The following is an 18,560-nucleotide window of genomic DNA, read 5'->3' as shown; positions in this document are numbered from 1 at the left end:
CATAGATTTCAACTAGTGTTTTTGAATTTGGAAACTAAATGAATACCAAAAATTTCACTGTGGATGATATAGGAAACTTAAAAATTACCTTGTGTCAACTGTGGTGCCACATATAGTAATATGCTACATATGAACGTTCAATATACTGTTATTGATATTCAAAGAATTTCCTACTTTCAATTTGTCACAAAACAATTTTATATCCCAATTCATTTATTTGTTAACCATGATTGATTATATAGTTTTGAAGAGTGATAGAATTTAGGCCAATGCTGAAGAATGAGGGTGACGAAATGTCTTTCAGAATCTATTTGTTTCTCAGGCAGGCCATGATTATGAAAGCCAGAGGTGGGACAGCCGGTGCAGTGCAGTGTACATGGAAGGTGAAAAGGATGTAATTTGTACTCGACAAATTGATTCCCACAGGATATTGCAGTCTCTTTTTCAGCCACATCTAACTGTGGAATTCAGCTGGAATACCATGCATTACAACTGGTGTAACTACATTATTTATTTCTTTTCCATTAAGGAATTCTTCACCTTATTTTTCAATAAGAAATTTTATGGTCCGTACAATATGTGATCATCCTTAAATGGCTGGTGGACCTAACAATTTCGCAAAAGCTTGGGGAAAGCCATGAGGCAACTCACATAGCATTGCTATAAATACATTATTCCTCTGTGAGATATCCAGCATGAAATCAAGGGTTTCCTTTCATTTCCTTTTTTTCTTATTTCATACCGAAGCCCTTGTGCATGGCAGATGGAGACTCCAAGAAATGTTTTTAGAGAGAGAGAGAGAGAGAGAGAGAGAAAGAATCATTTAAAATGTCTGTGTTCAAGAGGCTTTTGTATCACAATGGCTTCCCATCTTATCCAAACAGTGATCTAATAGACCTTAAACAAACAAGCGTGTGCACTGTCTTCAGGTCTTACATCTATGCTTTACATATTTACTTTTGGCTTGATTCACAAATTAAACAGTGACGAACAGTAAGGTTATATGCGGCCATATGTGCCTCCTTTCAGTTGTATTAGTCATAAACATCTTGTTCTTCTGATGGCAGAATCTATCACATCTTCCTAAATTTCCTTTAGGATAAAAGAATTGTTCCAGTATGCTGACAACTGCCAACATGTAGCCAAATTTGACATTATACATAATCATAGCTTTTATTTGACTTTTGAGTTAATTTCAGGAAATATGATCCATCACGCTTGCCGCATGGAACACTTTTCCCCCATGATGGCACATAGTGTCTCTTCAGCCAAGGGAGAGATTGGTGGTATTGCTTGCAGAAAAAAGCAACGATCACTCCAAATATCCTGCTGGAACATTATGTACCTGCATTTGTGGCTGGAACATCATGTACCTGCATACGAAGCCTCAAAGAAGATGCCCAGCAATTTTGTTATAAGCTTAGCCATGAGGAACTATCCTCTGTAAAGAAGTAAGGCTTCTATTTAAGTCTTCTAGAAATTATAATTGACTAACTATCCTCTAGTCATCTTGCTAGTATTTTTCTTTGGGTCATTCATAGCCATACAGGAAGCATGATGCAGTGATCAAAGTTTCTGAAGAGTGTATGGTATTTAGAGTTCATATTTATTCTGCTACAATGTATGCCCCAAGAGGATGAGTAGGAATCAGTGATTTACACACACACACACTTTTGAACTAAAATTGTGACTTGGAGTCATGATTTTTGTGCATAAGTGGTGTGTGTACAATATGTGTAAATGGGTGTGTGTAATGGACATTACCCTAGTGCAATTACCTCATTCACCTCTTACAAAAAGTTTTTTACTTTTTTTCTTCTTCACTTTTTAACTTTAACTTTTTTGTTTTTATAATCTTTTTTAACTCTTAATCTCAACCATTGAGAGTAATTGCACATCAACAATCCGTGGTAGAAAAAGAGTAAGAATATTTTAAACTACTCTTCAAAAAATCTTAAAGGCATATAAGGATATTTAATATATATATATATATATATATATATATAGTGTTAGAAATCAATTACAACCAACACAATCCCAAAAAATTGAAATACCACATCCAATATTCAAATCTACCCAACTAAATTTTGACTTCGTTGTATATTTTAGTCACGATTTTTCACAAAATTTCCTAATAATTTCCCTACTTTTTTTAATATAAATATATTTATATATATATATATATATATATGATGTAAGGAGCTTTAAAAGAAGATAAAACAATAGTGGGAAGATGGGATTAGAGATATGAATTTGAAACTTTTATCTTGGAATAATGGAAAGAGACTAGATGACAGGTCGAAATGATTGAGTGAGGAACTTGCTCAAATAGTAAAAGGCAAATTTGGTGTTTTTCCAAGAAACCAAATTAGGTTTTATTGTGCTACCATATTAATTAATTAATTCACACAAAGAATTCAAGAAAATAATTTTTGCATAAACTTAAGAAATTCTATGTAATGAAGCAATGCATCAGTATAAGTCTTCTAGACACTTAATGTATGGCACATAACAATTGTACCTAAGTTTTATTTTATGCTCAATACTACTTTATGAGTATTTTTCAACCAATGATAATTAAGCTTTGATATTTATAGAATAAAGTTCCCAAATATTATTCAAAAAATAACAATTTTGCCCTTGAAAGTTCAATTCAACTTGATTTTGTGTTAGGTCAAGTTTTAAATTATGCCATGTTGTAAAATCACTGTTTTAACCCTAGACTTGTGAAATGATGGTTTTGTCCCCACCTAGGGATTTTGAATCAGAGAATTGAATTTTTACCCTTCGGGATTTAGAACCTAGTTGTACCAATTAATTAATTTCAAAGCCAAGAATATTTAGTTAACCAATTATGCAGTGGCGGAGCTAGGAACTTGACTTTTGGGGAGGGGGGGGGGGGACAGGGGTGGGGGTCAACAAAAAAATAAGATGTTTATTTATTTATTTATTATAAAAAAGAACATTCAATTTTTTTCTCTCTATATACAATAATTAAAATTAATAATGTTACCATTTTTCTTTCTTCTTAAGAATGAATCAATAAATTTTAACCTTTCCATAAACTTAGATTTTCAAATAAATTGTATCTCATTAAGCATAATGACTAAGATACAACAAAATTACTAGTCAATTAAAGATTGCTAATTAAAAAGAGTAGAAAACAAACACTTCATGCATACAAAAATATAATCAAATATAAAATATGAAACATCAGATTATACATTATACTATTATTTTATTTATATTATATATATTATCAATTTCATAAATAGTATATTATATTTATATATTATTAATAAAATTTTTAATTTAATGACAAATAACAAGTAGAAGAAAGAAAGGTCAAATCTGCTTTTGCTTTTGAAGACAAGTTGAAGTGTAAACCATACACTTGTAGGTCTTGGAAAAATTAGCCCATGTTTGGATGCTTTTTTTTGGTCACTCAATTTCCGTCACTCATCACTCATCACTTATCACTCATCACTCATCACTCTAAAATACCATGTTTGTTTGGCATCATCACTCACTTCCCATCACTCAATATTTTTTACATTGAGTTATGAGTTATGGAAATTGAAAACAGTTAAAATGTGTTTTCAGTTTCCATAACTCATAACTCAAAAATCAGAGAATTGAGTGATGAAAACAAAGTTATGGACTTCCTAAACAACCTTTTTGTTATGGGTCCCACTATTTTTGAGTTATGAGTTATGGAAACTGAGAATTGAGAATTGAGTTATAATCTCAAATTTGTAAAAAAATCTTGTCTTGGAATTTGGGATGAAAGAGTAAAGCAAGAACAAAAAAATAGCAAACCAAACCAACTCTCTCAGACACAGAGAGAGAGAGAGAGAGAGAGAGAGAGAGAGAGAGAGAGAGAGAGTCAAAACTCATATGCAAATATGTAGGAGTCTAGTGGTGTGATTGTGTGACTATAAAGCCATGTAATTTATTGAGTACAAAGAAGGAGACCTTTCTGTCAAACTCCAAAGTAAGTCCTAGGGGTTTTTCAGTGTGGTTAGAGTGCAAAAAATTAGATTTTTTTAATTCTCTTTTTTCTTTTCGATTGTTAAAACAATCTTGTGTTTATCATCAGTGTTTGATTGTCCAATTAATTAGTTTAGTGATAAATTGTACATAATTGTAATCCTATTTAAATGAATCAAAAATTTATTCATAAATATATATTAAAAAAAATTAACCGGAAGGGCCATAATCATGGAGAACTATTATACCTTTTTTTTTTTTTTAATACAGGGGATAAATTCTACTCTAACCTAATCTATGTGTATATTTGTGTGAAGTTCTCTCCTGGAGACTTGAACCCCGCCCTTGCCCCCCCATATCTTATAAGTACTTATACTTATGAAGTGACCATCACACGATGTACGATGGTATTACTTTTTTTTTTTTTTTTTTCCTTAAGAAGAGATAACTCTTATATATATATATATATATATATATATATATATATATAGTATCCACCGATTTTTTTAAAAAAAAATTGGGGGGAGGGGGGTGGGGCCAAGGCCCCCTTCAATCCCTATATGGCTTCACCACTGCAATTATGATAAAGTGATTCAAACCTTGGCTAAACAATTACATAACCATATTGCAAAAAATAAAAATAAAAAGTAAACATAGTGGAAATTAAATGAGGCATATGGTCATGAAATGAAAAAGCTAGAAGAGAAAAAATCTCTAATGATTTATCCACAAACCTAAAGGAAACAAATCAACTGTAAAAATACAATAAAATAAAATAAAAGAGAAGAAGATTACATCATTTTTTTTTTTTTGAGGAACCAAGATTACAACATATTTTCCCCTAAATCTATTGCTAACTCAAGTAAACTTATTGATGTAACCACACACAACCAAGGACTCTTTATGGACTTTATTCGAACGTAAACATGCTCACGCATTTAAGAACCTTTTTGAAGCTTTTTCGTAGCAACTGTTCTGTTTACTCATTGCAACAACTTCAACTTGATCAACTAATCTTGAATAATCTTAAAACCTCGATCACAGAGTAATGCTTTGTGAGAACTTGGTTAACCCTCACCTTAAGTGTGCAATACACATCTCTCAAAAGTATCATATCCTGTCCTCTAGGTTTCCTTTTATAACTTAAAGTGGAATCCACGAAACCTTAAAGCTTCAAACCTTAAAAATCCTAATTAGGCTGAATCAGGCCGCATGATTCTCTCAATGGCTCGACTTTAGTAAACTATGTGTCAAGATCTCAATCGATCTACTATGTGTCAAGATCTCATAACTTGCAATCTCTTGTGTGCAGACATGGGCACATGTCTTGGATTTCAAATAAACTTACAAGACACAAGGTTGCTCACAATTTGCCAACCTAATACTATGAACCTAATGTTTACCTTTTACAAAATACAAAATTTACTTATTATTTAAAATCTTAAATTACATGATATAGGTATAAAAGGTAACATAATTTTTTATTATGTCACGTATCCAGCGGCACATGAACCATAAATCTAAAAGGTAAGATATACACACGTATATACGGATTATATCATTTATATTTTATTTGAGAAGAAAAAAAAAAAAAAGTAAGATAATTGATTATTATTTTTTAAAAGTTGTAAGAAATGTTTTTAAAAAAACTTTTAAAGGTACTATTTTTAAATCTTGTACTACCGAATTCTCAAAAAGATAAGTACAATTGGTGGTTGGCCTAGAAATTATCGTACTTTCTCGAAGTATGAGAAGCATACGTTACATACCCAGATATACGTTACAAACCTACCACAATATAAGTCGCCTCACCATGCTTTGATCTTCTTCACATCTCAATTCTCATAAAAACCCTTGTGATCAAAGAGAGAGTGAGAAATATAGAAATCTGTAGGTAACTCCAATGGAGGAGAATAGAGAAATTCTCATATTCTCAAACAAGAAGAGAATCAAACAGCAGCATGAACAGAAAAGTTTGTGCTCACAACGAATCAGCGAATTACCAGATTTCCACAGTATGACTCACCTTCAAAGTAAGCAATATCTTTCCTCCTATCACAATCACAAACACATATCTTTATACAAATGGTTTCATATATGTGATGGAATATATCATATATATATATATATATATGTACATGCATGTTTTGCTATAATTTTCTGATGGTATGTGCTTTGTAACTTTGGATGCAGTTCCTAGAACATTCATGAATGCAGCCAGATGAGGTGGGAGTGTGTAACCAATGGTATAGATCTTACCCTTTTTCTTATTCTCTTTTGGTTCCTTTATTCTAAAGCTTATGATATATTAATTAAATTTTTTTTTTTCATCTATGTAAATCTATAATTCATTTTAATTGTGTTTCTCATCTATGTAAATCCACAATTCATTTTAATTGTTTTTCACTGTTTTGAATTATGCTTTGGCTTTTCGGGTGGTTGTCTCCTTATATCTGCACTTAATTAGAATATAATTAATATGAACAACCAACTACAAAATCCGAATCTACTATTTTATTTTATGCCAATTAAAATCTTTTGACAAGTTTTCAATGCCGATAAAGTTTTGGAAATTTTTTTTTTTTTTACTTAATGTTGTTTAATTTCAGTGACTAAAGACTACAACTTTAGAAATTTTGCGTGATTCGATGTACCTTTAGTTAATTTTTTATTGTTTATTTGCTGAAAATTAGTTAAGATACCTTTGTACATAAATGTCAATTTTTTATTGTTTATTTGTTGAAAGTTAGTTAAAATACCGTTGTACATAAATGTTATGCCAATTAAAATCTTTTGACAAGTTTTCAATGCCGATAAATTTGGAAATTTTTTTCTTTTACTTAATGTTGTTTAATTTCAGTGACTAAAGACTACAATTTTAGAAATTTTGCGTGATTTGATGTACCTTTTGTTAATTTTTTATTGTTTATTTGCTTAAAATTAGTTAAGATACCGTTGTACATAAATGTTAATTTTTTATTGTTTATTTGTTGAAAGTTAGTTAAAATACCGTTATACATAAATGTTAATTTTTTATTGTTTGTTTGTTGAAAGTTAGTTAAAATACCGTTGTACATAAATGTTATGCCAATTAAAATCTTTTGACAAGTTTTCAATGTCGATAAAGTTTTGGAAATTTTTTTCTTTTACTTAATGTTGTTTAATTTCAGTGACTAAAGACTACAACTTTAGAAATTTCACGTGATTCGATGTACCTTTTGTTAATTTTTTATTGTTTATTTGCTGAAAATTAGTTAAGATACCGTTGTACATAAATGTTAATTTTTTATTGTTTATTTGTTGAAAGTTAGTTAAAATATCGTTGTACATAAATGTTAATTTTTTTATTGTAGTTAAAATACCGTTGTACGTAAAGAACATTGAGGATATAAAAAAATTTCAAAGGCAAGTAAGCTAATTTTTTTTTTTTTTTTTAAATTTTAAAAAACTGATGGTAAACAACATATTTTTCAAAATTCTTAAATGTCTTATAAGACTTGTATATCTTAAAGCAACATTAAAAAAAAAAAAAAAAAAAAAAAAAAGAATCTTAATTGTAATCTACTTGATCTATCTAGATAGTGCTTCATAATGTCTAGTACATCCCCATTAACAACCTAATAGTCTCAACTATCACATAAATTTTCCTTTACTTATATATGAAAGTATCAAATATTCAGGATGTGCTTACATATTTTTCTTTTATCAGCTTTGCGTTGTTTAAGATCTGTCCTTAATGACATCCAAGAAACAAAAAGGAAAATGATTAGATGTAATTAAGGAAATAACATGAAAGCATTGGTTCACTTTGGCCTGCACATGCAATCAAAGAGCTTGAACTCTGCTTCTCAAAAGGAAAACTGTTCAGCTTCTTTGATCAGAAACGTTGGTGGTGATGATTGCATGTTCATATATCCCAAGAAGGTTGTCAGGTACAACGAAAACTACTGACCAACTTGCCGATATCTTCCAGTAGGCCATATGAAGCGGGTGAACAATATCACTATCAGATAATGTGTACAGTACACTTAATTACTATGGATTATACTAGCTTCAAACCATTGATTGTACATGTTAGGTGCCACTTAGAAGTCAGATCAGTGATTTACCAGATGTCTGCTATTATTTTTCACTGCAATGTGTAGTTTTACCATCTCTTTATTTATTATTATGAAATGAACAAAACATTGTATTTAGAAAGGAAGATCATGAATGTCAAAGCCTGAATTTTATGGAATTGATATTGTATGTGGAAAGTTGAAAAAATAGATCTGCTTAATCGCAACAGCATTGATCTTACTTGCAACATATTTTGGTAAGTTTGTTACAAGATTGATTTAGTATAGAGTTGAATGGGTATATTTTTACTAAATTCTAATCTTAATTTAACTACTAATTGGTAGTTTCTTTTTAAACCCTATCGTACTTAAATTACTTTGGTTTCCTATTGTTGTGAGGCTAATTGGACATTTGAAGTCACTAAATGATGAAACTTTTGGCTGAGTCAAATAATTTTGATACTAGTCACTCAGATTGTAACCTTCTATATCAAAGCATTTTTAAATTCCATCCTCATTTCATTCTGATAGTAAATAAATGGGATTTTAGAGCTTCGGACAACACTTTATTTCAATGAAAAATAGAAGTAGGTTTGGAGCTAGAAGGCTTTAATTATCAAAATCTTGTATGATATTTCAGGGACAAATATAGAACCTAAAGCTTTGGAAAATGCTTCATTTCCATATCATAACATTTTTCATTCCAGTAATGAGTCAAGTTTATTCATTATTTGTAGTGCTGGTTTACCTCCAAAAAAAAAAAAAAAATGCGATTTGTAGTGAAGCATTAGAAAGAAGATAAAAACAACAATTATTTCCTGTCATTTCTAAAAGGACCCAAGTGAAGGTTTTTAAAGTAGCTTGTGTAGAAAGGAGAAGGGTGCTAGAGAGGTTCTAGAAGTACTTTTGTGATACAAGGTTCACTTGGTCCAAATATTTCACATAATGGTCACATTGGTAGTGTAGTTTACACATCTTGTGGTACACTAGTTGAACCTAGCCATTCGATGTGGTTATGGTGGTTAACCTGCAACTTTACATAGCATGTTGGCAGTTTTGAGCTTAATCTTTCCAAGTTTCACAAAATTAATCAACTTTTCTTCTTCAAGTTTTTGAATTTTCTACAATGACATTTCATAATGGTTTGGATATAGTTTTGGTAAAATGGCTGCTGGTGCCAAAGTTTCACAAAAGTCAGATTTTTTTCTCCCAATTTTTCGTTTGTTCAATAATGCTGGCTATTTTTTATGCCATAATGGTTTTAATATAGTTTGGCAAAATGGCTGCTGGTGCCAGCAATTGCTTGACACCAGGAGATTGTCTTGGTGAATAAACACGTGCAGGTTTAGGAAACGTCTTTGTTAAATTGGTGAACAATTTTGTACATGTGTATTCAGGAGATAATGTTCTTTTTTGCTTTGACGTCAAATGGAAGTTTTAATTTATTTGATTAGTTAATGAAAATCTCTCTCTCTCATTATTTGAATTTCTGGAATGCAATGATTGGCACTGTCAATAGAAATCTTATTCTTGGCAAAAAAGAAGAAGGAATCTTATGGTACTTGTATTATGTATTATTTTGAACACCTAGTGTTTATTTATAGTTTCATGCATTTCTATAAAGCGTGAAGTGCACATTAATTGAAACTATGCTGTGTAATCTAGTAATCTACAATCATCTTCCTAGTGAAAATTGTGCCTTAACTTGAAGAACTGTGTATTATTGCATGCACCGAAAGCAGAATAAAGATATTGATTATATGGAACCTTGGTTTATTTTATCAGATTCAAGTATATTTTTTCTTTTTTATGAAGAACATATTTGACTTGGTACAACAGTTATGGATAGTTCTCTGTAATGATGTTGCCTTTTGCATTATTGGGACTGATCTGGACTATAATTATAAGTTTATAACCCATCATTACAAATGACATATAATCTTCCTATTTTAGCACACTATAACAACTGAAACTCACGCTGGCCTCTATGTTTCTTTAATCTTTCTGGTGTGCATAATGATGCTGACAGTAGATCAGGGGGTAATTGATGCAGAAAGATCAGTAAGACAAGACCATATTGTTGTTCTGACAAAACATGGTAAAATCAGTTTCAAAGAGATTGTGTTTGCCTGAACATGTGATATGCATGGCTCTGGTGAGTAATCAATTTTGAGATTAATAAAATTTATCTTGTATGCATGCCTCAAGTACCCACTCCCCTTTTTTTTGCACTTCTTATAGATAGGTTTGGCTAGCATTAGAGTAATATTTATTGGAAATACTTTGCAGTATCAGCTTCATTGTTGTATTGCACTTTACTTCTTCATGTTTTCCTGTAGAAACCTGAACATGTCGTGCCCTTTCTGTACTCTTCCTGCTGTCTTGTGTCCGTTACAAGTCAATTAAGCTTACATCAATCTTGTACACAACATGGCATGCTACAATATCAATGCTTGCTTTTGAGAATGAGTTCCAAAGTAGTATAATGCCATATTCTAGATTGGGCATCCTTCTTAATTTATTTAGCAGTTTAAATCCAAGATTATTTCAACTTTATTTGACTGAGTAATTGAGATTTTTATTTCTTGTATTTTGTATTATATTCACATCTCCTTATTGTTTGCATGGACTCTTTTGGTGAGTTATTGTGTAATCTGAAAATTTTCCATTTAGGGGGTGAGTTTTTATATATTCAATTATTATTAGAGTCAGAATACCCAATATAATATTTTTCGTTAGGAAAAAAAATGAAGAAAAGATAAAAGATAAACTTCTGCATTGATTCTTAAGGGAAAACCTATTCCTTTAGGAAATAAAAAAAATTGGGTAGAGTAGAGAGGGTATAACTTCCTAATTTTGTTTTTTGTTTTATATTGGTTTGTGCCAGAATTTCTATCAATGTTGTAGGCTTGTAGCCGGAACTTGTAATAAATTCAACTTAAGAATAATTATACCTTAGATCTGGATCATGCCATGGATAGTTCCTCCCACCATAGATATGTTTTGGAATGTTAAGAGGGTGCAAGCCCCTAAGAAGTACTAATCTCATGTGTATGGCATTGCTGTTGTTTATACCAGAAATTTATTCTAAATATCACTAGCTTTTTAAATAAAGCTTGTGCATAAAACTGACCAAAGGAATTCATTTTCCCAACTAGACAAAGTAGAAAGATTAAGTCGCATCTGGTTCTGAAAGTTGAGCAGCTTTAACTTTTAACTTATCATACTTTTGGATTATGAATGTAATTCTTGTAATTGGTTTATTTATTTAAAATGATAAACAGGATATCTTATATTGGTGTCAGTTAGGTATGCTGGGAAAGCTAAAGTAAGGTCAGGTAGAGAGAGAGAGAGAGAGAGATTTTGGATTTAAGTGTCTTTGAATTGAGGTATGTTCAGCAGTTGCTTTAATGTAGTCACCTATTTCATTCTCTAATTAACGTCTCATAAAATCATGCTATTTTTGCTCAAAGACTTGTTAATCTCCCCAAAGCAGTTTTCAACTTAGTAAAATCTTAGTAAGGATGACGCAACATTCATAATCAAAATAATAAAACAAATATAGAAAAATTGTAAAATAAATACACGTGAAAGTCTTGGCACACATTTGCAACAATTAAGTTGAAAAAAGTGAAAGAATGATTCATTAGATATGTTATACGCTATTAATATTAAGTTAAAATTCTTATATTTGCAATTTCAATATAACAAATCAATGTAATCATTGGTGACAACTCTTTGAAGCCTTAGCAGGATTTAAAATTCACTAATTCAGTAAATATGAAAGTTAATGTTGATATTCTATATAATAGAAAGATTGTCTTAAAACTGTGTTCTCTAGTTTCTAAGATGATTTTCCATAAAATAAGTTGGATATAGTAATTAGTGTTATTGGTGAGAGTGGCATACATATAACTTCTAAATCCAACCTGATTGCCTTTTTTTTTTTTGCCTATGATTTTGTGTTGGATTGTTGATGACTACTGATTTTATAATAAATCAAGTTTATACTTGGCTTGAATAAGCCTTATGTGTACCACATGGAAGTATAACCCATTAATACAAAGCCAATAGTCACCTAGTCCTATTTGGTTTGAGTTGTCTCCGCAGAAAGTCTCCTAACCAGCTCTATTTTTTCTCTGTGAGCCAGTCTTTCTAATTTGGCAAAAGATTGCACATTGCGTGTGTTTGAGGTTTAGGTTTTGTAAGTGTTTTGCACCACTCTTTCCTTTTCCTTATTTCTCTCTGAAACTTTCTATCCAACACCGTCACCTTTGAATGTAGGTCTAAAGTCAAACTATGTAAATCTTTGTGGTCCATATACAATTATTTATTCTACTTTTCTATTTCTTTTCCACATGACACCTCTAAAATTTATTACATGCACAGAAATGCAATCGGAGCCTTCATTATCTCAAAACAATCCACCCAAACAAAATATAAACACCATGCCATAGGATCTTATTCGATAGAGCTATGACCAAGTAATAGTGCATTGCTATTATTATTTTGGCCAGTTAGCTTCTTTATGAACATTTTGATTAAGTCGCAACAAATTATTTTGAGTGCCTGCGACCTTTTCCCCCTGGTTCTCTCCCTGTTTGATTTCCCATATCTTGCGGGGTTGAGCCATGATTTTTGGCATAATAATACATAGAGAGAGCTGGTCGCAACAAGACATTGCAGGACATAGAGGCAGGGATCAGGCATGATTTGTAGAGCTATTTCAATCAATGTCTAGTTGGTTTGGAATATCAATCACACCAGAGAAATGTATTTGAGCACTAAAAATATGAATACAGCATCATAGCTTTTATTTGACTTTATTGAGTTAATTTCAGGGAATATGATCCATCACTCTTGCCACATGGAACACTTTTCCCCCATGTTTGCATGGCACATAGTGTCTCTTCAGCCAAGTAGTGCTTGCAGAAAAAAGAAACGATATCTCCAAATATCCTGCTGGAACATTATGTACCTGCATACCTGGCTGGAACATCATGTACCTGCATACGAAGTCCCAAAGAAGATGCCCAGCAATTTTGTTATAAGCTTAGCCATGAGGAACTATCCTCTGTAATGAAGTATGGCTTCTATTTAAGTCTTCTAGACATTATAATTGACTAACAATCCTCTAGTCATCTTGCTAGTATTTTTCTTTGGGTCATTCATAGCCATACAGGAAGCATGATGCAGTGGTTAAAGTTTCTGAAGAGTGAGTGGTATTTAGAGTTCATACTTATTCTGCTACATTGTATGACCCAAGAGGATGAGTTGGAATCAGTGATTTACACGCACACATACACACTTTTTTGAACTAAAATTGGGACTTAAATTCACGATATTTGTGCATAAGTGGTGTGTGTATGGTATGTGTAAGAGGGTGTGTGTAATGGACATTACCCTAGTACAATTACCCCATTCACCTATTACAAAAAGTTTTTACTTTTTTTCTTCTTCACTTTTTAACTTTTATGTTTTTATAATATTTTTTAACTCTCAATCTCAGCCATTGAGAGCAATTGCACATGGGCAGTTTGTGGTAGACAAGGAGTAAGAATATTCTAAACTACTCTTCAAAAACTCTTAAAAGGCATATAAGGAAATATTTAAAAAAAAAAAATATTGTATTAGAAATCAATTACAACCAAAACAATCCCAAAAAATTATACTGCATCCAATATTCAAATCTACCCAACTAAATTTTGACTTCACCGTATATTTTAGTCATGATTTTCACTAAATTTCCTCAAAATATCCCTACTTTTTTTTTTTTTTTTTTTTTAAATATGATGCAAGGAGCTCTAAAAGAAGAAGAAAAACAAAAAAAATAGTTGGAAGGTGCGGTTAGAGATGTGAATTTGAAACTTTTATCTTGGAATAGAAAGAGACCAGATGACAGGCCAAAAAGATTAAGAGTGAGGAACTTACTTAAACAGTGGAAGGCAAATTTGGCACGTTTCCAAGAAACCAAATTGGAAAACATAACCAAATTAGGTTTTATTATGTTGCCATATTAATTAATTAATTCACACAAAGAATTCGGGAAAATAATTTTTGCATATAAACTTAAGAACTTCTATGTAATGAACCAATCCTTCAATTTAAGTCTTCTAGACACTTAATGTATGGCACATAAAAATTTTACCTAAGTTTTATTTTCAGCTTAATACTACTTTATGAGTATTTTTCAACCAATGATAATTAAGCTTTGATATTTATAAAATAAAGTTCCCAAATTTTATGCAAAAAATAACAATTTTGCCCTTGAAAGTTCAATTCAACTTGAATTTTGTGTTAGGTCAAGTTTTAAATTATGCCATATTGTAAAATCACTTTTTTAACCCTAGACTTGTGAAATGATGGTTTTGCCCCTACCTAGGGATTTTCAATCAACCATTGGGGATTTAGAACCTAGTTGTACCAATTCACCAATTTCAAAGCCAAGAATATTTAGTTAACCAATTATGATGAAGTGATTCAAACCTTGGCTAAACAACCGCATAACCATATTGTAAACATATAAAAAAGTAAACATAGAGGAAATTAAATGAGACACACGATATGGTGACGAAGAGAAAAAATCTCTAATGATTTATCCGCAAACCTAAAGGAAACAACTTTTTTTTTTTTTAGGAACAAAGATTACAACATATTTAATCCTAAATCTATTTCTAACTCAAGTAAACTTACTGATGTGACCACACACAATTCCAAAACCAGGGACTCTTTATGGACTTTAAAAGCTTGAATTTGTGTGAAAACACAAGAACTTGTTTAGACCACCAAATAAAAATTATGGCTAGATTACTTTTACTCTAACTTATCTAAGTGCGAAACAAGAGTAAATGAAGCACAATAAACTGATAATTACTCTAGTGCACAAACATGAATAACAAATAATAAAAGTAAAGTACAAGAGTAAGGGAAAAGAGATGCAACAACAAGATAACACCAAAACGTGTTATCGAAGAGGAAACTGAAGAACTCGACGAAAAACCTTTCCACCGCCCTCCAAGCAGTAATCTATCCACTAGAGAATAAAGTTGGAGTACACAAATAACAAAAGACCCTCCAAACCCAGTCTACCCTGTCACGCCCCAAACCCAAAAGGGTCCGAAGCATGAGAGAAGAACCATTAAGAGCGAGAACATAGGAGATTTTTTTTCCCTTCTCCTCAACACATGATAAGGATAAATAACCATACTAAAATCTCCGTATTACAAGTCAAAGTTCTATAACACATTTACAAACAATACAAATTACAAACAATGTCTCCAAATATTCACGAAATTCCAAGACTCCAAAAGGATCAATATCAAATCACAATCCTTCCTAGGATAGGCAAACTCAACAACAGAATCTAGGTCTACCATGCCCAAGGCTAACAAACCTCAAGAGCCTAACCTCCGATAGAATTAGCTATGGCCTCAATAAATTTGTAAGTTGAGTCACCAACCAATCATAGCATAACTCTCTCAATTAGCATAATGCTCCAATCACCACCAAATAAACAAGCTTCATGCCCTAGGTATAGCAAATTTATCTGAAAATCTGTTGGAGAGTGGGATGAGTTAAAGCCTAGTATGTAGCACAATTAATGGGGGTGGGGGAAATACAAGTTTCATGATAATGAACATTTTACAAAACATGTTATAATTTGGGAATTTCCATGAAAATCGAACAAATCCATTTTCATTGGTAAAATGACAAGAATGATTTAAACGATGTAGCACCAAGCTTTCTCAAAATATTTTAACATGAAACTACATATTATTTACTGTGAGCTATCAAAACACCATTCCAAAACATGAAAATCCAACCCAAGGGCCATGTGACAACGCCGTCACAAGGACGAAACTCATCTGCCTTCACAAAGATGGAACTCATTGCCGACACACAACCAAAACTAATCTGCCATCACAAAGACAGAACTCATTGCCGTCATAAAGATGGAACTCACATGCCATCACAAAGACGGAACTAATCTACCGTCACAAAGACAAAACTTATTGCATTCACAAAGACGGGTGCTAAGATACCAATGTCACATAAACTATAGTATCTAGCTAAATAATCATCTGGTAATCACACATCACGGCACAAGGGTAAAACATAAAGAGCTCACAGATTACATGAATTCAAAACACAGTTCATTTCCAAGTAGTTTCACAAAACCTTTTAATATCCAAAGATATTCACAAGCTTCTCAAAGCCTTCAAACTCATTTCTTGTCAAAAAGATTTTGTATCAACTCTCCCTATTATCAAAGCATCTTTAAATTTTGCGAATAATGCAATAAATCCATAAAATCCATTCTTATGAATTTAATCAAAGATGCTTTTCTTTCCCATGCCAAATATTCATGCATTTCCCCATATGCAATATTAAACATGATGCACTTTTCATAAATAGTCATATACATTAAGGTTACATCACAATAGTTTTTAGAAAGATATAGTTCCACAAATAATTTTCCAAAATATGTTTAACCCAAAAATAACGTTTATGCAACATCGTTATTTTCCAAAAATCCCATTAAAAAACTACTTACCTCGAAAGGGCAACCAATTTTACCTCAACCAGGCATCACAAAATCAACTAATCCAGTCACTAGATCCATCACCAAGAATATCGAAACCTAGAAACACAATGATCAAACCTATCAATAACAAGGCCTTTCACAAAGTACCATCACACTTATCTCCATAAATCGTAACAATACCCTAAAATCAAACCAAAAGCCCTAAAGTCTAGCTTGCCCGTCCTAAGACAAGTACCCTTTCCAAGCAAGAACCAAACAAGCATCCAAGAAACTCATAGTGCTAACACAACCAAAACATTTTAAATTCATTACCGCAATAATGTGCATCATAAGATAATATAGCATACTCATGAATCTTTTTGGGTACTAAATAATATATTTAAGCTAAGATAAGATCACGCTAGGTTTGGGATTAATTCCACAATTTCTCAATGTTTTAGTCTTACCTTCAAATTCAGTACATAGCAGGGCAGCCATTTTGTAAAATTTTTTGGTCAATGAAAAGTTATCCGATTAATTCCAAACTTTAAGGGAACATTCCCCTATATGTATACAATGCACCATAGAAAATTCAGCCCAAAAAGATTTTTTTATAACTTATTAAAAATCATATATTGCAGCTGACTCAAATCTGACAGGGATAGATTTACAATTCCAAAATAAAATTACTATAATCTTAATACTATGACAAAAACTTTTAGACTTGATTAACCTCAAAACTACATGTTTTAGCACATGATAATAACTATGAATGCAACCAATAACCTTATATAATAGTCATCACAACACGAGTCAAGAAATTCGATCCTCTAACTCATATAGGCAATTTACCAAACACTTGACATGCAACAAGCACATGCCCACATTCACATATGTCAAAGCCATTCAAATGCAAAGGAAACACTTTGGAATCAACTCATGCAACAACAAAACCTATATAGCTGCTCTAGGAAACCAAACCTCCAATACCCACTAATAAAATAGACAACCAAAATACCCCATCAAAGCAAACACCCCCAAATGGTTTGAAATTTTCGGATTTAATAAAAACTCTTGCTGCCCAAATCCTCATAACGTTCTAAACTTCCAATACTCACCAAACCCATCAAGTATATACCATAAACATCATAAACTAACAAAACCCAAAGGATTTCATAAAAGAAATAGAGAGAAAACTTAGATTTTTACCTTGGGTCTCTTGCACTTCAAAATCTCATGGAGTTTTGGCTCTACTAGGAGAATCAATGGAGACATAATCCTCCCTAATAGGGAGGTTTCGACTAGAGAGGGGAAAAAAATGATGAAGGAGATGGGAACTAGAGTGTGTTTGTGTCTGTTTCGGTCGGTGGGTGAGATAGAAGGATAGAGAAATAAAGAGAAGAGGCAGCCGGTCAAGAGGGAGAGAGATATCAACGTGAAATGAGGAAGAAAAGGGGGGTGGGGTGGGGTGACTTAAGTTGAAAAGCTTAATTACCAATTTGCCAAAAAAAAATCTTGTGAGTAGATTACTAATTTGCCCCTCAAGCTTCTTCCAAATTATGCTTAATAACTGGGGTGTTACATACCTAATGTACTTAAGCCCTCCAAGCTCCTACTACCAATGGACTTAACGAAGCCTTATCTTCTCTAGCTTTCCCGGATCCCGCAGTACACCTGATTGCATCCGCCAAGCCTCACTGGCTTCTTTTGGCAAATCCCCAAAACTTCTAAAGCTCCAAAACACTCTCTACATTCTGAAAATATGTGGATTGTGTTTAGGTACAAATCTCCTCTCAAGGTATAACAGTGGGAGAAGGAAGGAGAAGAGGTAGAATGATTTCTCACTAAGGATGAGTAACTCTATCTCTAAAAGATGGGTGTGTGTGTTGTAGAAAACCTATCTAAGGTTTTTTTCTTTGAATGGCCTCCTCATACTTTTGTGGGTAATGTGGGTATATATAGTATGGGTGAAGGGTAAGAAAGTCACA

General features: G+C 32.1%; 1 long non-coding RNA gene across 4 annotated transcripts; it reads left to right on the top strand.

The window, feature by feature from the left end:
• The first annotated feature begins 5,744 nt into the window (after positions 1-5,744).
• Positions 5,745-13,440, top strand: LOC126699969 (uncharacterized). Of its 4 annotated transcripts, none has more exons than XR_007646946.1 (4): positions 5,745-6,023; positions 6,184-6,236; positions 10,078-10,203; positions 12,890-13,440. It is a non-coding gene; the product is annotated as an uncharacterized LOC126699969 (long non-coding RNA). The 4 variants fall into 4 exon arrangements; XR_007646943.1 differs by having other exon boundaries at positions 7,700-10,203; XR_007646944.1 differs by lacking the exon at positions 12,890-13,440 and adding an exon at positions 11,358-11,774 and having other exon boundaries at positions 7,700-10,203.
• The last annotated feature ends 5,120 nt before the right edge of the window (positions 13,441-18,560 follow it).

This window comes from Quercus robur, chromosome 9, assembly GCF_932294415.1.
Source record: "Quercus robur chromosome 9, dhQueRobu3.1, whole genome shotgun sequence".
Classification (NCBI taxonomy): domain Eukaryota; kingdom Viridiplantae; phylum Streptophyta; class Magnoliopsida; order Fagales; family Fagaceae; genus Quercus; species Quercus robur.
This window is presented reverse-complemented; position numbering and strand designations above follow the sequence as displayed.